This window comes from Nilaparvata lugens, unplaced genomic scaffold (assembly GCF_014356525.2).
Source record: "Nilaparvata lugens isolate BPH unplaced genomic scaffold, ASM1435652v1 scaffold3760, whole genome shotgun sequence".
NCBI lineage: Eukaryota > Metazoa > Arthropoda > Insecta > Hemiptera > Delphacidae > Nilaparvata > Nilaparvata lugens.
The window spans coordinates 14414-37166 of NW_024090459.1; the positions used below are offsets into that span (position 1 = coordinate 14414).

Consider the following 22753-nt stretch of genomic DNA (forward strand, 5'->3'; position numbering starts at 1 on the left):
TAGTAAATTTAATACGCAATAGACTAGAGCCATTATTGTGAGTTAGCGAAATAAATTATTTTCTCTCTCTATTATGAATGGCCATGGCTTCGAGTTTCCCATGATAGATATTTAAAAATTGTGGCTCCGAGTTGTCGAGGAATGTAGATTATAGAATTATCTCTAAAACGTAGCCTTCCTGTTGCAACATGGAGTGTGATAAGCTGGAAAACAGCAAGCATTGAAATTATAACAACTACTGATTCTGCAGTTACTATTTGGTCCTAAGGCTCTAGAAGCCACGCGACGATTGGTCAAATTGATTCCCTTCGCCCAATAGGAGACCTGTTTCTAAATACAGTAGTGGGGGGATTCCCCAACCGAGAGACCAGATTACATTTTGGAGGACACTTTGCTAGGAGCACTACGAGAGTAAAGATGTAGTCATTATGTTTCACCCTTTTTGGGCAAGTTTACCTTTTTGGTTAATGTAAGAGCTAGTTTTATTTTTATTAAAGTTTTAATTTTCTAGTAGTGCCATGTCCTGAAAGGTTTAATTGTGTTTCTTCATCATGTACGAATAATTGTTTCTTCAAATAACCGCTAAGGTACGTAAAATAAGGTTAAAATATAATTTAGGGAATTTAATTGATTGAAACTTCCATAGAGTATTGTATTAACAAAGCCTGTTATTTTTCAAGTTAATAATATTGATTGAGAATAATCCTTTTGATTTTATTAGTGATGGAAGATAATTATTAATTTTTTTTCTAAAGAAGTATAGAAAGTTTTCAGTTACGTTACATTTGAGTTATTGGTTTTGGAGATATATTATCGTAGAGTATTGCTGAAAGTCAAGAAGATAGCCTTTAAATTGGAATGAAATTTTCAAGATTATGTTCATATTGAGTTTATGACATTTTATAATTTTATATTTTTCAGACTCTGTTTTCTTATGTCATTAAGGCTTTCGAATGATTTAGTAAATTTTTATGATAGAAATCTTAATAGACGAAGAAGAAAGTTTTTCTTTTCCATGAAATTAATATTAATGAATGTTCAAATTTTAATACAATTTAAATTATTTTCTATGTGTCTACTAATTTTATTTAATTGAAGGTAAAAACTATCTACAAGATGAATCTTATAGGGCAAACATTATTTTTACCTTAAAGTGAAATTTTCAGTATTTTTTTCTTTTATTGTGTTATAAAGTGTCTTGTTTTGTTTTGTGATAAATTCATAATTCTAGTTGATACTCGTTTTTGGACTTGTATTTGTAGGTAAATCAAATCATAAACTCTGGACTGTTCATTTTAAATTAAGGTTCTGAGCAGTTTTGGGCGAATGCCCGTTGTTTACACTTGGATTGCGTCCTATAGTTCATAAATAATAAATAAAATAAATGTTGGCTAGCGCACAAGTTTCCAACAATACTAGGTGAGCTACTATATGGAAAATTATATTTGATTTCGCAAACCAAACGAAAAATATCATATAAGTTAGCATCATTTCAATCTGAATTATTCCTTTTCTAAGAGTATTAAATCAATTTATATAAAAGTTAACATAATAATTAATGAAGTATTCATTTTCTAAAAGCATTATATTAATTTTTACGGTGTAACAAAATGTTACATGCACAACTAATATCTAGTAATTTATCTTGTTATTCAGGAATTATTTCCAACTTTCCAACAAACAACTACCTCACTCTAATTTTATTATAAGTTAGAATGAGACAGAGCTTGTTTGTCAGTTTTAAAGATATTTATTATTTTACTTGCATTTTCTGTCTGATAGTAGCCCTTGTGCGTTCTCCTTTTTCTGTCCTTGTCCTTTATAATGAATTTTCAATAGCATTTCTCTTTCACTTTCTCCCTTCCTCTTCGATTTTATTCTCGCAGAATATTATCAGTTACGTAGGCCTTCTGACCAAGATTATCGTGCCTCTGCTTTGCTCATTTAGTCTGTCCTGAATCATGGTACGATACAGACATATTCGGTGGAATTAGTTTTTTTTTAGGGAGAATTTTCTCCTATTTCTTTAAAAATGTGAAAAGTAAATATCTTAATTAATTACTAAATGAAAATGGTAGTCAGTCTGTGAAAGTTTCCTCCGTTTTTAGTTTTCTTCATATGTTAAAATACCACAGTCATTAGTGAAACAGAAATGTAAAATCTTCAAATTTGTGACCAAATCCGCTTTAAAAAAGTAATTAGATTTATTGTATTTCTTTATATTGATTAAATTATATTTTTTTATCATATTTGAGTATATAATGTTAGAATTTTCAAAATATAATGGGACGATTTGAGTTACTCAAGTTTCTATCAACATAAATTATAATTCAAATTATTAAATCCTAATTTGTTGGAATCTAATGTTTTTGGTAATATTCGAATTATTTCTTTTGAACTTGCAATGATGGATTTTAGTTCTGAATAATGTAATTTTCATTAATCTTTTTTCATGACTTATGTTTTAAATTGTTACTATCGAATCCTTTTTTGAGTTTTCTGTTCATCAGTAAACAGGATAATTATTAATATTATGAGTAAACTAAGTTGGTTTATATTGTTTTATCCTAACAGCGGTCCCAGCTTTACCACTACCAGAATTTCAACTACAGGCAATCCAGACTTCAACTTTAGATCAACTGCCTTCCTGGTTCCTATAGCTTCAAATTCACATGAGAGCTCCGTTTCAAGTCGCCTACAATTCGCCACCTGGATTACGAGCAAATTACAAAAAGGATTAGTAATCCAGCAGATCCAGCCCAAAATCAGAAGAAGATAGGGATTTCTGGGGGAAGTTAATTTGTGTGCGAAATGAAATAATACGTGAAAATTATATTGATTGTGAAAAGTTTCAAATAAATACATCGATAATCTAAAATAATACAAGTGTTTGGGGCCCCTCACTTCTGCGATATGTGCATACAGGTATTTGAAGAATTTAATATTCATTAATTTCTAAAATTTATTAATTTGTAAAATCTTTAAACCGTTATTAATATTGTAAAGTTTGAGTTCTGGGGAATATCATCTCAAATAGTTTTTTTATTGCTCTTTAATATTTTTCTGTTTTTTGTAAATTATACAACTGACTACCACTACTGTTTTTGAATTTTGAATAATCCTTCGTCACACCAAGTATATAGTGAGAATCGAGTAAATTAATTTGGTATGTTTGATTGATTGTATCCGTACGTTTAACTAGTTGCTCTCAATATAAAAAAAGGTATTCGAATATAAATAATTGTTAGTAATTATTATATAAACGGAGACGTTCAATCAACCTTAACCATTAAATATCGCTACAAACTGCGCTTACTCTCTAATTCATTATATGTAACTTTTACTCTTTTCTCATTGTATGCTTTGTTTGGCGGAGGGAGAGTTAGAAATTTTTATAATATGGTTGATCTAAATGGCTTCACCAAAAGGTATGGTTTCATCTGATACTAAAGTGAATTATTGGGATATCAAAAGATATGTTGATGAAAAATTTAATTTTAATCTTATTCCAAATCGAAAATTCTATCCAAATTATTTGGTAAAAGAGAATTTGTTGTTTGAACTCAAAACTTTAGGAATTACAACTTATTCCGTTAGCGATTGTGATGTTGATACCCTTAGGGGAAAGTATAGAGCATCAATTATTGTTCCTGAGCCAAAAATTTTCAAAATCAATTATGATGAAGAGTCAAGTAGAGAAGCACTAGAAAAGATAGACTCTCTATTGCAGAATGAAGCTTAATTTTTAAGCGGTATTTCAACTACTAGTAATATTGATAAATATACTAATACAACAAAAGGTCTTACCTTTTTTTTGCATATCTTACACAGAATCGTTCACCTGTTGTTTTATGCTAAAGAAGTTGAAAATCAACAACTTATCAACGAAATTGAAGATAGAATTTCTAAGACGCAAGCTATTTTCACTCAACTCATTGATTTAAAAGAGTATTTTAGTCGACCTACTTCTCCTAACGTTGATAAGTTGTGTTGCCGGAATTTGTAAATCCAAATTCCTTAAATGAACAACTAAACGCTCACAAATCAGAAGATACCACTAGATAAATAGTAGAAGAACATCTCTTATTTCATTAAATCAAAGCATTGCAGAAAATAATACTTCCGAACTTAGTAAAAATAAATATTTGAGGCAGATATGGCCACTAGTTCTAGGAGTAATGAACCATGTCAAGGTCAATCGCAAAATCGTTCATATACCCATAATTCAATTGAATGATAGTGGCAATAATTGTAAGATGAGTGAAACAGTAGAAAATGAAACTAGATCGCAGACAAGGGCTATTGTTCATGAAAATATAGCAAACTCATTGAATACAAATGCTTCTCGTATACTGAATACATCTACTATTGCCTCTAGTTCTCTATCTTGTAATCTTTATAATAAGTTACCGAATCCTATTGAATATAATAAGGAACTCCCAATTACTGATGGGTTGAGTGTAGATAAACTATTGAAGTTCATTGAATTATGCTTAACAATAAAAGAAAGATCAAACTTTTTGGATCGAAACTTGTTCCAAATCGTTCAGTCTTCTACTGTTGGCTCACTTTCTGAAAGGTTATATATTGCTATTAAAGATACAAAACCTTTGATGATTTCATAGTGATATCTTGCATTTCTTTATCCCAGCTAGGCTATCTCAGTCATCGAAAGGGAACAGTACTATCGATTACAGTTAAGTGATGAACCACTTGCAACATACATCCTAGCAATTAAGAATGCCGCCAAATTACTGAGAATGAATGAATCTGAAGAGAAATAGTAAATGATATTTGCTCTGGACTTAACCCAGAAGAGAGGTCCCGACTAGTGTTTCAATCTAAACCTAGGAATTTTAATGATTTAAATGTATATCAGTTGAGAGTCAGAATATTTTGTATGCTGATATTCAAGAAATAGCTTTGTTCCTCAAAATCAGAGAATTCATAAAAATACTTCTAATACGGTGGTTTCTTCTCAACAAAAATGTCAAAGATGTAATCGTATAGGACATTTGGCTAGAAATTGTAGAACTAATTTAATAATATTAGTTTCAGGAGAAATGATGCGAAAATTCCAATCAAAATACCCAAAATTTTACTAAACCAAGAGATTTGAGTAATATACGATGCTACGTATGTAATGAATTAGGTCATTATGCTTCTTCTTGCTCCAATAAAAAAAGTTGGCTAGGCGTAAAGAAGAATAATAGGTTCCCAGAAACCCAGAAGGATAAACCTAAAAGCATTTCTCAAAACAAAATGATGTCTATTTATTCTCCAAAGAAAAATTTCTATAGAAACAAGAACATGAACAAAAATAGGAATAGATTGGAAATAATAGATCAAGAAGATTGCAAAAAGAAATTACAGAAGAATTCAATAGGTTGAAAATAAAAGTACTAAATAATAAAATAAATCCTTTCGTCTTTTGTGAATTGGAAATAATAGTATAAACTCAATAGCGTTAGTAGATTCTGGAGCTGATTGGAGTATTATTTCTAAACCAGTATTTGATAAATTAGTCTTGAATAACAAAAATTTGCATATTGAAGAAGATGTTCAAATGTTGTTCACTGCTAACAAAAGTAAGTTGCAACTAAAGGATACCGTAATGCTTAAAATAAAAATTGAAAACTTTAGCTGGAAATTTAAATTTTATATTCATGAAGAATTAGCAGTTCCTATTGTGTTAGGTTGTGATTTCATTCAATATTCTCAATTAGTATCAGATCTGTTTAACAATAGATATTATTTCAGTTTCAAACCACAAGTTAATTCTCTTTTGGAGGTAATCCTAAACTAGAATTACTAAAGAAAATAGATGGGATTTCTACTGATCAGGGAGAAGAGATTTGAGTCCTATTCAAAAGGAAAAATTAGGTACCTTACTAAATCATTTGGTGATGTATTAACGCACAAATTAGGCCGATGTAATCTAGTTGATTATGAAATTCGATTACTTGATAACGACCTGTGAGGAAAGCTCCCTATCAATTAAATCCTATGAGAATGGAGATTCTAAATCAGAAAATTAAGAAAATGCTTGAAGAAGAATTATTGAAAAATCTAACTCAAATTATTCTAGTCCTTGTTTCTTGTGTCAAAAAAAGATGATGGACATAGAGTAGTGGTAGATTTTCGTAGTTTAAATCGCAAAATAGCATTGGATGCTACTCCTTTGCCAAATATAGAAAATATGTTTCACTGGTTCCATGGAGCGAAATATTTTTCTGTTCTCGATTTGAATGAATCCTACTACCAGTTAGTCTTTCCGAAAAGTGTAAACATTTAACTAGTTTTTGTACTTCTTCTGCTAATTATAATTTTCTTAGAGTTCCGTTTGGATTATCCATAGGTGCCCAAGCCCTCTCTTCTGTTTTGGATACTCTTTTTGAGGGGATCAAGTTCAATTTCTGATTCATTATCTAGATGATATTGTATCTATTCTAAAGACTTCGAATCGCATTTGGAGCATATCAATATTGTTTTATCACGTTTAATATCGGCTATCTGACGGTGAAAGAAGAAAAAACAAATTTTGCTAAGAGGCAAATTTCCTTCTTGGGTAACTTAGTGTCTGAAAATGGGATAACTATTGATCCTTCCTGAACCAATTCTATTCGAAATTATCCTCGTCCAAAAAATGCTAAAGCTATCGCCAGATTCATTGGGATGACTGGGTATTTTCACAAGTATATTAAAAATTATGCCCAAATCGCTTCGCCCCTGAACGAATTACGCAAAAAGGATGTCAGGTTGTTTGGGAAGATGTTCATGAAAAGGCTTTTCAAACATTAAAAAAGGCAATAATGAATCCCCAATTCTAATTACCGCAGATTTTTCCAACAATTTGTATTACAAACTGACGTAGCTCCTTAGCAATTTCTGCGATTCTCTCTCAAGAGATTGATGGTGTCTTGAAACCGATCGCGTTCGCATCCAAGAATTATCTCAACAAGAGTGTAAGTATTCACTCACGAAATTGAATGTTATGCCGCTATCATTGGCATGGAAGATTCCGCCTATACTTGCAGCATTCAAAATTTCTTTTACTTACTGATAATAGTGCTCTAGCGTGGATACTTAAGCAAGATCGGCAGCTTGGCAGGCTTGGGCGTTGGTTGATAAGACTTATGTCTTTCCAGTTTGTTACTCACCATGTTGCTGGGAAAGATAATTGTTTGGCAGATGCGTTATCTAGATTGTATCATGATGACAATGAGTTAGGGGAACTTGACAAAATTGTAGAAAAAATATGATGAACTCATTTAAGTTTGATCAACACCCTAAAAATGACCGATTTTCCTCTTGCTTTTACTGATATTAGGCAACATCAAGAAAATGATCCTGTTCTTTCTGAAATTATAAAAAATCAAAGATATACTGATCAATTTCCTTACAGTATATCAAATAAGTGTTAGTGATCAAAATGCATAGGGATGATAAACTTAAGGTTGTTGTTCCAAAGATTCTTGTTCCTTTAATATTCAAATATTATCATGAGAGTGTTCTCGGAGCTCATCTTGGAGTGTCTAAAACTATTGGAAAAGTCTTGGAAAATTTTTATTGGTAAATTTGACTAAGATATTACCTTTTTAGTTAGGTCTTGTACTGTTTGCGGTCGAAGTAAGCCTGCCCAAGCTGGAAATTATGGATTTTTATCATCTAAATTCAAGAAGAACCCTTAGCCTTGTTTCATATAGATACAGTGTAGGCCCTCTTACTCGTTCCTCTCTTATCATGAATACATATTTTCTTGTATTGATGTATTCAGTAAATATGTATGGCTTTTACCTCTACGTGAAGCAAACTCTGATTCAATTATCAAGGCTCTCAAACAAATTTTTGTTCAGGTTTCGACTCCTAAACAGATAGTATCGGATAATGCTAAAATCTTTACATCAAACAAAATTCAAAATTTTTTCTTTGAACTGGGGATTTGACATAATACTACTCACCTTTTTATCCAATCACAAATGTCGTGGAAAGGGTCCCCCGTAATCACGTAGTTCTTTGATTGCTTTCCACTCAAATAATCAAAGTAAATGGGATGAGAGTATCAATAGTTGTTACCGTTAGCTTTCAATACCGCTATTCATGTAGTACAAGTGTACTCCTTTTTCATTGATGTACAGATTTAAGCCTAGAGATCCGTTATTAAACGTTTGGAATTTAGTGAGATACTTCCCGACAGGGTGACCGAAGATACTATGAGATATGGAAAAGAGCTCGTGAACCAATTGATAAAAACGCACAATCAAAGAAAAGTGCTTATGATAAGCCTAGACAACCAGTGCCGTTTAAAATTATAGCCCAGTCAATGAAGGTCCAAAAAAGCATTTTCGATCCGAAAATTAAATAAAAGCTGAATTTCCCATCATCGATAGAACCCTCCCAGAGGGTCATTCTCCCAAAGTCCCAAGAAATCCCCTTGAGCTTTCCGCCCCAGCCCCCTAAAACATAAAAATGCAGGTAAACACGAGAATCAATTATCTCTGTAACCATTGATCGGAAACAGTTCTATTATATGCCATTCGATTTGTTACATTATGGACTACAATATTGTTATATTAATTTTTCTAATAAAATTAACAGTTTTCTTGATAAAAAATATATATGTAAAAATTTAGGGGGTTTGTGATTTTTTTTTTTGTTTTTTCTTCTTCGATTAACTCGGAACAAGTAGTTTTAAAGAAAATGAGCCAAATAATTAATGTAGTCACTGTCATTGCGAATCCATGATGTATATTTTATGTATTTGCGATTTGATTGACGCAGTGGAAGGGGAAACATCGACGCGGAACGGCGCGGCTTACTCTCTTAGCCATAGTAATAGCAAACTGGAAATCAATTATCTCTGTAACCATTAATCGGAAAAAAATCTTTTATATGTCATTCGATTCGTTAGATTAGGACTACAATATTAGTCGATTCATTCCCTCAATAAATCAACAGTTTCCTTGATAAAATAATATTATGTAAAAATTTAGGGGTTTTTCGATTTGATTTTTGTTTTTCCTCCGATTAACTTCGAAGCAATAATCTAAAGAAAATTAGACGAATAATTAATGTAGCCACATTCATTGCGAATCAATTGATGTATATTGTTATTTATTTGCGATTCGATTTGACGCTGTAGAAAGGGAAACAGTCGACGTGGTACAGCGTTGCTGACTCTCTTCACCATAGTAACAAATAAAATACAGTAGTAGGCTACTGCTTTCTAAGTTGCATCTTATTCACACTATGGTGCTAGAAACATCAATTTTGTCTATTGTTTTGACATGCGATGAACTAATTTTTCACATTTTAATTCTCTAAAATAATTTTGTTTTGTTATATATGTGCTAAATCATGCATTCTATGACAGACAAAGATATGTTTGCAACCGATAAATATTCATACTATTACATAATATAATACATATTTAAAATATGTGTGTATGATCATAATTCTATGCTAAAATTTATCATAAGTTATGAATCTCAATACTGAGATAATCATAGATTACAATAGTGTTAACAGTGGCAATTTCCTGATAAATCATAACGTGCAGAGTTTACTGTTTTCTACAGTTAATATTCTGTCACAAAGTAAAATTGTGAAGGAAAATATTGTTAAATAATTAATAATATTGAAGAAACGCTCGGCTATCAGCAACGCTAGCCGACCGCAGATATAAGGAAGGTACCGATGGCGCACCATCTTCGCGCATCGAGACGATTTCCACCGCCTCTGGCAGCGGCACAACTCCATCCCCTCCACTTTGGGGGAGTATTTAAAGGCCGGACGAGCCCCAGACCACAGCATTCCGCTCACAACCTTCCTGCTCCTGGTACAGCGGCCCGTTGGCTGCCGTACGTCCCCGACCTCCTGCCCTGGTACAGCGGCCCGTTGGCTGCCGTACGTCCCTAACCTCCCATCTCCCTAGGGCACAGCGGACCGTTGTCTGCCGTCCCTGTCCTCCCATCTACCTAGGGCACAGCGGACCGTTGTCTGCCGTCCCTGTCCTCCCATCTACCTAGGGCACAGCGGACCGTTGTCTGCCGTCCCTATTCTTCCTTCTCCCTAGGCACAGCGGACCGTTGTCTGCCGTCCCTGTCCTCCCATTTCCCCAGGGCACAGCGGACCGTTGTCTGCCGTCCCTGTCCTCCCCTTTCCCGAGGGCACAGCGGACCGTTGTCTGCCGTCCCTGTCCTCCCATCTCCCTAGGCACAGCGGACCGTTGTCTGCCGTCCTGACCTCCCATCTCCCTAGGGCACAGCGGACCGTTGTCTGCCGTCCCTGACCTCCCTTTCCCCAGGGCACAGCGGACCGTTGTCTGCCGTCCCTGACCTTCCATCCCCCAGGGCACAGCGGGCCGTTGTCTGCCGTCCCTGACCTCCCATCTCCCTAGGGCACAGCGGACCGTTGTCTGCCGTCCCTGTCCTCCCATTTCCCCAGGGCACAGCGGACCGTTGTCTGCCGTCCCTATTCTTCCTTCTCCCTAGGGCACAGCGGACCGTTGTCTGCCGTCCCTGTCCTCCCATTTCCCCAGGGCACAGCGGACCGTTGTCTGCCGTCCCTATTCTTCCTTCTCCCCAGGGCACAGCGGACCGTTGTCTGCCGTCCCTATTCTTCCTTCTCCCCAGGGCACAGCGGACCGTTGTCTGCCGTCCCTATCCTGTCTGTCCTTCCTTTTCCTACTTCACTGGAGCGGAACCGAGGCCGTAAGGCCGATACAAAATTACATCAATGGTGTCATCAGAGAAGAGAGCGACCTTCACGCCGTCAGAAGCACTAGGAGGTGCTGTTCACGCCAACTGAGGCACAAAGAAGAAGGAAGGAAACTTCGACTTGCCTCCTTTCCCCGCCCACATTACGACTGAGCGAAGTCATCCAGGAGCAACACCTGGGTATCAATCACCCACCTCTGAAGCTACTCAGGTGTACGTGAGATTGGCGCCCAATGTGGGGCACGAGGCAACGAAGTAAGAATCATGAGTGAACAGGGAGAGTCTGATTCAGATGCTCAACATCAGGAGCTGACAGAGGATCAGTCGTTCGAGGATGTAACCCCGAGTGATAGCCGCCCCAGAGTTTCCTGTCTATAAATTGAAAAAGGAAGAAGCATTCAATCTTCTACAAGATTGGGGCATAGTGTCATCTGGAACACTTGCTGAGTTGAGAAGGTTGTTAGTAGAACAACATAAGAAGATGGCTGTACGTTATCCCAGCCCAAGACCCGGAATAGTGAGCAGAAGCAGAGGAATCTGGACACTCAGCAAAAGGTACTCATGCTGAAGTTGGAACCACATTCACACAAACCCCTCATGGACCCAGGGGCGGTATGTGACAAAGTAAGAAGCTGGAGACTGTCATTCGACGGCCAATCAGATGCTCCCAGCTTCTAGAAAGGCTAGACAGCTACACAAGCCTATGGGCTCACTGGCAACCAACTACTAGTTGCCCTTCCTGAATTACTAGTTGGTAAAACTACCCTATGATGCGTAATCGTCGTGACCAATGGAGATCATGGGACAATTTCGTGACAGATTTCAGATCACGCTACTACCCACTTACCTATGAGGAGGACCTCGAGAATCTAATTCAGGCAAGGAAGCAAAGGAAGGTGAATCGTTTGACGAATTTCTCGAAGATGTACTGACACTCATGAGACGTCGAGGAGGTTTTACAGACGAAATAAATTACAGAGAGTGTATAAGAATCTCCTCCCACGGTACAAATTGTATATTCGGCAATCAGATGTTCATAGTATCAACGAATTGGAAAAATTCGCGAGGGAGTATGAACAATAAAAGCAGAGGAGAAACAACACAAGAATTCGACAGAATTCGAGATTCACATGATTGAGACACGAAAAAGATTACAAGGCTCAAGGTTGAGACAGTTATAACCTACTAGTAACAGACCATCTCTTAGTGAGTCTGAACCCATGTGTGGGCAATACAAGAGACCGGGCACTGGAGATCACACTGTCCCGATATTCCACCATGTAAAAGGAGCGGAAAGAGAGCACTGATATGTGTCTGTGATGTGCAGAAGGAGAATAAAACTCCGAACAAGACAGCAGTGATGCGAACGGCACACAGGATTCCTGTGATTGAAGAGTCATCAAGGGACAACAGACTATTCATTACTGTGACAATCGGAGGTAAAAAGTGTCGGGCATTGCTAGATAGTGGCGCTGAAGCTAATTATATGAGTAATGAGGTTTATGAAGTTCTCCAAAAAATAGGGATGATAAGGAAGGTACCAACTCATCACCACGCAATATTAGCTGATGGACGATCTACCCCATTAAATGGGAAGCTGACAACTAATGTCCTATAGGACAAATCACAGTTCCACTAGTGGCGTCTATACTGGATGGACTTGGACAAGAGTTGCTTTTAGGCATGGAATTTATGCGTGAAAACAGGGTGAATATTCACACATTCACGAGAGAGGTAGAGTGGGATCCTCGCCAACGAATCCTACAAGTCCGCTAATAATGTCGCGATCTCTCTTATTGGGGCTGAGACAACAGCAGTCCCAACAATCAGCTGTACAATCCGAATCTCAGGACAACAAGGATCGCGACAAAAGGATATTCATGCAGTTTGGTTTGAACAGAGTCGAACCCAATGCCTTGATTGATAGAAAGGCAGAGATGTCATATATCCAAGCAAGAATCCTGGGGCAACATGTGATGGATCACAGGGATGAGATGACTGAGTATGAACGGCAGGCCACGATTCATGCCCCAGCCACCAATACAAGTGGTAGCTCCGAGAGTGATGTGGAAAAGTTAGTACCACCCCCCATGATATGGTTGTAGAAGAGCCACACACAGTCTTGACCATCAAGGAAGTAGTCTCACAGTCCCAGGATCCCAGACCAGGACTCTCAAGGAATAAGGATCCAATGTTGTGTCACCGAGTCTCACACCTGGTAAGCGTAAACGGGCTGGAAGCCACACATAAAAGTCCAATTTCCAGATGGACGATGCAAATATGTACCTGTGGACCAGGATAGATGAAGCTTATAGCGAGTCATACACCTCTAAAGGTGATGCCTGAGAGGTGTACACCTCTTAAGGTGATGCCTAGATGGCTCACGCCTTGAAGGTGGTGCCATAGAGGGCTCCGACCCCCCCCCCCCACCAAGTAGGAGTGGGTGTCACAAATAAAATTGTGACGGAAATATGTGTAAATAATTAATAATTTGAAGAAAGACGCTCGCTATCAGCAACGCTAGCCGACCGCGGAGATAAGGAAGGTACCGATGGCGCACCATCTTCCGCGCATCGAGACGATTTCCACCGCCTCTGGCGGCGGCACAACTCCATCCCCTCCTCTGGGGGAGTATTTAAAGGCCGGACGAGCCCCAGACCACAGCATTCCGCTCACAACCTTCCTGCTCCTGGTACAGCGGCCCTTGGCTGCCGTACGTCCCCGACCTCCTGCCCTGGTACAGCGGCCCGTTGGCTGCCGTACGTCCCTAACCTCCCATCTCCTAGGGCACAGCGGACCGTTGTCTGCCGTCCCTGTCCTCCCATCTACCTAGGGCACAGCGGACCGTTGTCTGCCGTCCCTGTCCTCCCATCTACCTAGGGCACAGTGGACCGTTGTCTGCCGTCCCTATTCTTCCTTCTCCCCAGGGCACAGCGGACCGTTGTCTGCCGTCCCTGTCCTCCCATTTCCCCAGGGCACAGCGGACCGTTGTCTGCCGTCCCTGTCCTCCCATTCCCGAGGGCACAGCGGACCGTTGTCTGCCGTCCCTGTCCTCCCATCTCCCCAGGGCACAGCGGACCATTGTCTGCCGTCCCTGACCTCCCATCTCCCTAGGGCACAGCGGACCGTTGTCTGCCGTCCCTGACCTCCCATTTCCCCAGGGCACAGCGGGCCGTTGTCTGCCGTCCCTGTCCTCCCATCTCCCTAGGGCACAGCGGACGTTGTCTGCCGTCCCTGTCCTCCCATTCCCCAGGGCACAGCGGACCGTTGTCTGCCGTCCCTATTCTTCCTTCTCCCTAGGGCACAGCGGACCGTTGTCTGCCGTCCCTGTCCTCCCATTTCCCCAGGGCACAGCGGACCGTTGTCTGCCGTCCCTATTCTTCCTCTCCCCAGGCACAGCGGACCGTTGTCTGCCGTCCCTATTCTTCCTCCTCCCAGGGCACAGCGGACCGTGTCTGCCGTCCTATCCTGTCTGTCCTTCCTTTTCCTACTTCACTGGAGCGGAACCGAGGCCGTAAGGCCGATACAAAATTACATCAAAGTGGTGTCATCAGAGAAGAGAGCGACCTTCACGCCGTCAGAAGCACTAGGAGGTGCTGTTCACGCCAACTGAGGCACAAAGAAGAAGGAAGAGGAACTTCGACTTGCCTCCTTTCCCCGCCCACATTACGACTGAGCGAAGTCATCCAGGAGCAACACCTGGGTATCAATCACCCACCTCTGAAGCTACTCAGGGTGTACGTGATAATTCTCCAAGCCAGGTTGATAATATACCTTCAGTTGAGCCAAATATATATGACGGCTGAGGCATAAAAAAATTTATACATTGGGCTTGTTGAGTTGAAACTTTCTATGATTCTCTCTGTAAAGTAGCTTATCTTCCGTTCTTACTAGTTGAATCTACATTATTTTATACAGTCCAATATAAAAATTCAGTAGATTCTGAAGATGAAAGCCATGCAAACATACAAATTAAGGAAGAGTAAGCATGCATAAAAGGTAGGAAAATCATGAAAGTGTTTCACATTTAACCACAAAGTACCCTACCGTATAAGATTAATTGAAAGATGATTCATCATCTTCTATTATTTTTGTTAACATATTCGATTTTTCACCTCCACTCGCATCTTGTCATTCATTACACAAGGTTGGCAGAAGCTTTTCTTTATGTCGATTAATGTTGATTGAAATGGATTTTTATTAGGGCACCAAAAGAATAGATCATTTTCTATTTGAAGCATTCAATTAAATCTATTGAACATGATTTCTTATGACTTGGCATTCACAGATTTGGTTGGGTGAAGCTATTTGAAAAATGTACCTGATTATCAATTTCATGGTTTTTATACCATTCTAGTTCATTGTGATCATTGAAGGGTTGAAGTGGTGAGTTCGTTCAAGTAAATTCTAGTACACAAGTATATTGTGTTTATAATGGGTCTTCTTTATTTTCTATCGATGTTTTGCTCCAGTAGAGAAAATTTAAAATGTTGGTTTTACATTTTAAAAGCTTTATAACTAATATAAATTAACGGTAATATAAATTTGATAAGTCCAGTATTAAATTAATCGATGTTGATTTTCATTGTATCGCTTTGTATCAATGTTACTTGCACTGTTTGCAATTCATCACTATTCTCTCAAGAATTAGTTTTTTATGAATTTCATGATCTGAAAATAAATTGAAATTCAAATGCTATTTGGATGACGTTCACATTCCACTGTTTTTTTTACAATAATTGTTACGAGTGAGGCAATCAATCCATTTGGAAGTAAAAGGAAATCACAGTGCGATTTGAACAGTTGATAGTAACTTTGAAATTCAGTTGCTCAATTCATTTCGGCTTGATACTATCATTTGTAATTATAGTTGATCAGAATATGCATTGTATATAATGTTTATATTTCAGTTTGACTAATCTTCTATCACAGTCTTGCTTCATTCATAAACATGATAATCCTAAATAAGTTGATTACCTTAAGATGTAGCTTATCTTACGTCGAACAATGTACAATACAAACAATTTTCATTAAATTACTATTATGAGATCTTGGAATTTCTGCCTGTGATTGAGAAAAAGTCATTTTATGAGCCTTGAAATTCGTACCTAGAAAAGTTGCATTTGTGAATATTTGAACCGAATGTGCAACAAATTAATCTACTTTCAGCTTGAAAATATTAACTTATCAGGAGTACAGTGTTATCATATAGTATCTCAGGTAGGCCCACCCTTTTATTTTGTTTTTTTTTATTTGTTCACGTGATCTGATGATATTTATTCCATTATCAAGTGTTTAAATTATAAAGAGTGATGAAACAAGATAAAACACAAGAAAAGCTATGAAAAGAAATTTTGAATCTTAATTTTTCACAAAATAAAAATAAGATGAAGGAGTCGGACACATAATATATCATGAAACTTCGTTGAAAAACATCAATATCTGAAACTAGAGTTATCAATTGTGTTACCTCTGACTCGTATGGAGAAGACACACTTCAATTAATATAATAAATTCTGTGAGCAAACAACGAAATCTTGATTTTTATCATGAGCATGGTTGAATCAAGAAAATTGTAATTTTTTTAGAGTATTGAAAAGTAAAATCTATATACAGCGCATGTCAAAACAATAGACAAATTATTGTTTCGAGCGCCATAGTGTAAATGAGATGCAATGTAGACAGCAGTATTATTCTGTTTACTATGGTGAAGGGAATCAGCCGCATCGGCTGTTTCCCCTTCCACAGCGTCAACTTGGATCGCAAATACATAACAATATGAATCAGGATTCGCAATGAATGTGGCTACAATAATTATCTGTCACATTGTTCTTTAAAATTACTTGCTTCGAAGTTAATCGGAGAAAACAAAAAAACAAATCGAAAAATCCCTAAATTTTTACATTATTATTTTATCAAGGTAACTGTTCGATTTATTGAGGGAATGAATCCGACTATATTGTAGTCCTTAATCTAACGAATCGAATGACATATGATAGATTTTTTTCCGATTGATGGTTACAGAGATAATATTTCCAGTTTGCTGTTCAATATAGCTAAGAGAGTCAACCGCGCCGTTCCGCGTCGACTGTTTCCCCTTCCACGGCGTCAAATCGAATCGCAAATACATAACAATATACATCAATGGATTTGCAATGAGAGTGGCTATATTTATTATTCGGCTCATTTTTCTTTAAAACTATTTACTTTGAAGTTAATCGAAGAAAACAAAAAAATCAAATCGCAAACCCCTCAAATTTTACATATATATTATTTTATCAAGAAAACTGTAATTTTATTGAAAAATTAATATAACCAATATTGTAGTCCATAATGTAACAAATCGAATGGCATATAATAGAACTGTTTCCGATCAATGGTTATAGAGAAATTGATTTCTCGTGTTTACCTGCATTTTTCATGTTTTAGGGGGCTGGGGCGGAAAGCTCCAAGGGGATTTCTTGGGACTTTTGGGAGAATGACCCTCTGGGAGGGTTCTATCGATGGTGGGAAATTCAGCTTTTATTTAATTTTCGGATCGAAAAAACCTTTATTGACTGGGCTATTAATGATTGGTTTGGATTAAAGCTCACTTATTAAGTGACAAGGCTCAGAGAATTTGTAGTAAGTTAAATCAGCGTTATAAAGGCCTCTTTTGATAAGAAGCTTCTTGTCTGATGTAACTGTAGAATTAGTGTGTCCTCTCTACCGGTAAATTTGTTCAAAAAGCTCACGTTAGTCATTTGAAAAATATCACTAGTATTTCACCGCCTTATCTGGAATGGAATGTCTATCAGCTAACTGTTTCAGTAGTTGTCTTCTTTCTGCTTTACTAACTTCAGCTTGCAAGTTTTGCAATATAAAGAGGAATACTCCGTTTCCACTAATGCATAGGATGCTCACTAGGTCAAGGTTATCAGCTTGACTTGAACATGGCTTTACTATCTATTACCAAACTGGTGTAGCGCGCCACCTTACGTAATTGGATTAGTTTTGCTTCTTTCTTTCTCTCTTTTATAATATGAGAAATGTACAAATGTAATTATTATATTGTCGATATGTAGTAAAAAAAAAAAAAAAAAGGGGGTGATAGTAAATTGTTTATTGATTATGGTATTAATTTGGTCTGTATATGTAAAGAGTCTATTTACTAACAATGAAAGTACATTGTTAATAGAATTGATTATGATATTTCAAAGGTATTTTGTATATTATAAAGTATTAGGTTAGGTACTGCATAGTCATGTAGATTTTGATTGATACTGTATTAAGGTTTTGTCAACTGAATAGTTTGTATCTCTTTAAATAATTCTTACTGAAAAACATTGTATTGAATTGGATATATTATTTTGCTAATTCGAAAGCAAGATTGTTAGTAAAGACAAAGTATGATGATTGTCGAGTTGAGGTAGATTGTTATTGAGCCTTTCTTAGGTAGTTTGATTTTGTTTCTTGATGCACTGATTACGGACGCGTTTTCTGTGTATCATTTCTTTTCTTTTGAGAACAGCGTTCCTTTTGATGCGAGGGCGGCCGACCCAAACATTAATTGGTGACTCTGTTTCTTTTAGTTTTTGTTATGTTTACCTCTGACAAGGTGCTGCATCTTTGACAATCATCAAACTTTGAAATTTTTTATAGATAGAATGGTCTATATATTTGAAAACATTATTATTTTATTTTGTTTAGGTAAACTTTGATTTCACTATATAGAATGAAAACAAAAAAATTCTTCACAAGGTTTGTCCCTTAAGTAGTTTCCTTCAGCTTTTAAATTAAATTTTAAGATTTTGGTTCAATTTTTTTTTTATACTAATGTAAAATTCTAAGGAGAAGGGAGAGATATGTAACAAAATGTTACATGCACAACTAATATCTAGTATTTATCTTGTTATTCAGGATTATTATTTCCAACAAACAACACCTCACTCTAATTTTATTATAAGTTGAATGAGACAGAGCTTGTTTGTCAGTTTGAAAGATATTCATTATTTTACTTGCATTTTCTGTCTGATAGTAGCCTTTGTGCGTTCTCCTTTTTCTGTCCTTGTCCTTTATAATGAATTTTCAATAGCTTTCTCTTTCACTTTCTCCCTTCCTCTTCGATTTTATTCTCGCAGAATATTGTCAGTTACGTAGGCCTTCTGACCAAGATTATCGTGCCTCTGCTTTGCTCATTAGTCTGTCCTGAATCATGGTACGATACAGACATATTCGGTGGAATTAGTTTTTTTTAGGGAGAATTTTCTCCTATTTCTTTAAAAATGTAAAAAGTAAATATCTTAATTAATTACTAAATGAAAATGGTAGTCATTCTGTGAAAGTTTCCTCCTTTTTTAGTTTTCTTCATATGTTAAATACCACAGTCATTAGTGAAACAGAAATGTAAAATCTTCAAATTTGCGACCAATCCGCTTTAAAAAGGTAATTAGATTTATGTATTTCTTTATATTGATTAAATTATATTTTTTTATCATATTTGAGTATATAATGTAGAATTTTCAAAATATAATGGGACGATTTGAGTTACTCAAGTTTCTATCAACATAATTATAATTCCAATTATTAATCCTAATTTGTTGGAATCTAATGTTTTTGGTAATATTCGAATTATTTCTTTTGAACTAGCAATGATGGATTTTATTCTGAATAATGTATTTTCATTAATCTTTAATTCATGACTTATGTTTTAAATTGTTACTATCGAATCCTTTTTGAGTTTTCTGTTCATCATTAACAGGATAATTAGTAATATTATGAGTAAACTAAGTTGGTTTATATTGTTTTATCCTAACAGCGGTCCCAGCTTTACCACTACCAGAATTTCAACTACAGGCCATCCAGACTACAACTTTATCATCAACTGCCTTCCTGTTCCTATAGCTTCAAATTCACATAAGAGCTCCGTTCGAAGTCGCCTACAATTCACCACCTGGATTACGAGCAAATTACAAAAAGGATTATAATCCAGCAGATCCAGCCCAAAATCAGAAGAAGATAGGGATTTCTGGGGGAAGTTAATTTGTGCGCGAAAAAATTAAACATGAAAATTATATGAGTGTGAAAAGTTTTCAAATAAATACATCGATAATCTAAAATAATACAAGTGTTTGGGGCTCCTCACTTCTGTGATATGTGCATACAGGTATTTGTAGAATTTAAAATTTATAATTTCTAAAATTTATTAATTCGTAAAATCTTTAAACCGTTATTAATATTGTAAAGTTTGAATTCTGGGGAATATTCATCTCAAATAGTTTTTTGTATTGCTCTTTAATATTTTTCTGTTTTTTGTAAATTATACAACTGACTACCACTACTGTTTTTGAATTTTGAATAATCCTCGTCACACCAAGTATATAGTGAGAATCGAGTAAATTAATTTGGTATGTTTGATTGATTGTATCCGTACGTTTAACTAGTTGCTCTCATATAAAAAAAGGGTATTCGAATATAAATAATGTTAGTAATTATTATATAAACGGAGACGGTCAATCAACCTTAACCATTAATATCGTTACAACGGGTGTTTTCATAAATGTTGCATTGTATATTAATGACACTCTGGCAAGTAAATTCGTTTTAATTCAATCTGTTATTTTGAGAATGAAATCAGAACGTCAAGATAAAATCTAAATTAAATAACAGAATAAACTCCTGTTTTAGCTTTTGATGAATTGTAGGAAGAGTTAGAAATTAATGCTGTAATACATTTATTTACAGCGGTTCATGTGTGTCCCCAACCAGCTTCATGTGCTACCACCACTTGGTTCCGCAATTTTATGTAACACCGCTTCAAGACACCCTTTCAGAACAGGTCTAGTGACGTAGAGGACGTCGCCGTCAAGCCTAATTCAACCGGTAAAAGTTCACCGCCAAGACAAGTACTGTAACCCCGATGATAAAGCACCGTACAGACCAACGAAAGTGCAGTGTAGTGAAACAAAGGTTCATTCGAGATGCCAATCAAAAGTAGGGATTCAAAATTATATGAAATGGGTTATATGGTTACTATCGACGAAATTTGGGTTCAACGGGCTTTTCTTTCTTGAGTAATTCATGTTGAAATTAATTTGTTATTTTATGACTGATATTGTTTGGTTTTATGACGTATTGCTATCTAACGAAGGATAGTGATGCGCCCCCAAATCAGATGAAGAATGTCAACAAAGTAACATGAAATTGTTGTTTCTGTTGTTCACTTTTAGTTGCCATGTTTATTGAAGCTGTTTGTATTTTTTTCAATTATTTCAAATGTAGTGTTATTCTATAGTATAAACCTATTAAATCAGGCATGGCAAGATTTGAGTTTTCTTGACCTAGCCCGTCACCTGCATGAATTAGGTATAGACTTAGGTATTTTCTAGATGTGTCTGCCTATTTCTAATTCTAAATTTTATTCAAAATTATCTTCATCATCTTTTAAAAGGTCAGGCACAAAACTTACCTACAAAATATATTCAAGAATAACTGAAGCAGTTTTAAGATTTTATGTCAGGCCCTATTAATAACCCCAATATAACAGTGATTGCAATTTTTAGTGTGTATAATTTAAATGTTTATCATTTTCAAACACTAACAGGTGATTGAACTGTTACCATTGCTGGTTAACCTCAAACTTGTAAAAACTATTAGTTAGTGGTTTTAATTTTATGATTTTTTTAAATATTTTGATTAGATCAAACCATATTTATTTCAATATGACCAGTATTAAATCACCCCGTTGAGAAATACTTGGAATAAATTGTAAATAGGAGCAATCATTCTCATTGATAGGCTACAGTTTGATAATCGTTCAGTACTATGTAGGGTCCTTGAATACTCTCTTGTATTGGTTTATTGTTATATTATTTACTATCACTCATAAAATTCCTTCCAATTAGAAAATTGCTTTCATAAATTTAATGTTTCATTTGATTTCAGGCAAAGGTGAGATATCCAAAAGACCAATATAATCTTCTTTCTTTGCTTGCTGTGCTGCATTGCGCCTCCTCCCATATCCAGCCTTAAGATATGAGCTATCTCTCAGAATTCCAATGAACCTGCAATCGTATCTATGTAGGCCACTTAGGGGGAACCCCAACTGTTCGAACTTATTGTACTAATAAAATGCTAGTCTTACTCACTCACTCGCAATTACTGGAAAAGTATAAAATTTGCAAAGACAGGAGAGTTTACAGTTGACAGAGCAGAGCAAGATCTGTACAAAAATAAGCTAAATATTTAAAACCAACTGATAGAAAGTAGTACAACTGCGCATGCGTGAGGTCTAACTCTCTGGTCTCTGCCACACATTCAACAAGTAAGAATTGTAGCCTACATGAAGAAAATGTTAAAGTGACCAATTAAATTTTTAGCAGCTATGGTACCTTTATAGCACACTTCAACATAGGCAATTTGCTAAAAAAATGAACCGTACAGTGATAAAAAATAGATGATTTATTGACAGTATAGAGCAAGGTTATGTTCCACACACTTGAATTCAAGTCAAATTTTCAGTCCAAATATTTGAAAACATAAAATTTCAAATTTAGATTATTCACATACCAAATGAATAACAAAATAACACGTAAGGGTGCGTACACAAAGAAAGCTGGTTGCCGGCGCCGGAAAACCAGCAGCTTGCTCCTCGAGCTTATAAGCGCGGTAAAAGCTTGAAGCCGTACATAAAGAAAGCTGGTAACAAGCGCGACAAGTCAGTTCACTTTGAGCAGCGCAATTTATTGAGATTGCAAAGACTGTTTCTCCCTATGGAACTTTCCCAATGCCTTAGGATGTGTTGATGGGAAACACATTAAAGTAAAGTGCCCAAAGAAGACAGGCTCGATGTTCTGGAGTTACAAACATCATTTCTCTATGATACTGCAAGGATTAGTTGACGCTAATTACCGTTTTGTTGTCATTGATGTTGGTGCTTGTGGTAAGCAAAACGATGGTAGTGTATTTGAAGCATCTGATTTGTTTAGACTAATGCATACAAATAAACTTGAGATCCCTCCTCCATCATTTTTACCTGGTACTAATGTCAAAGCACC

The 22753-nt window shown here is 36.3% G+C and overlaps 1 long non-coding RNA gene across 1 annotated transcript; it reads left to right on the forward strand.

The window, feature by feature from the left end:
- Positions 1-1776: 1776 nt before the first annotated feature.
- LOC120355627 lies at positions 1777-20043 on the forward strand. Its single transcript, XR_005573691.1, has 3 exons — positions 1777-2194; positions 2575-2925; positions 19516-20043. It is a non-coding gene; the product is annotated as an uncharacterized LOC120355627 (long non-coding RNA).
- Positions 20044-22753: the final 2710 nt, after the last annotated feature.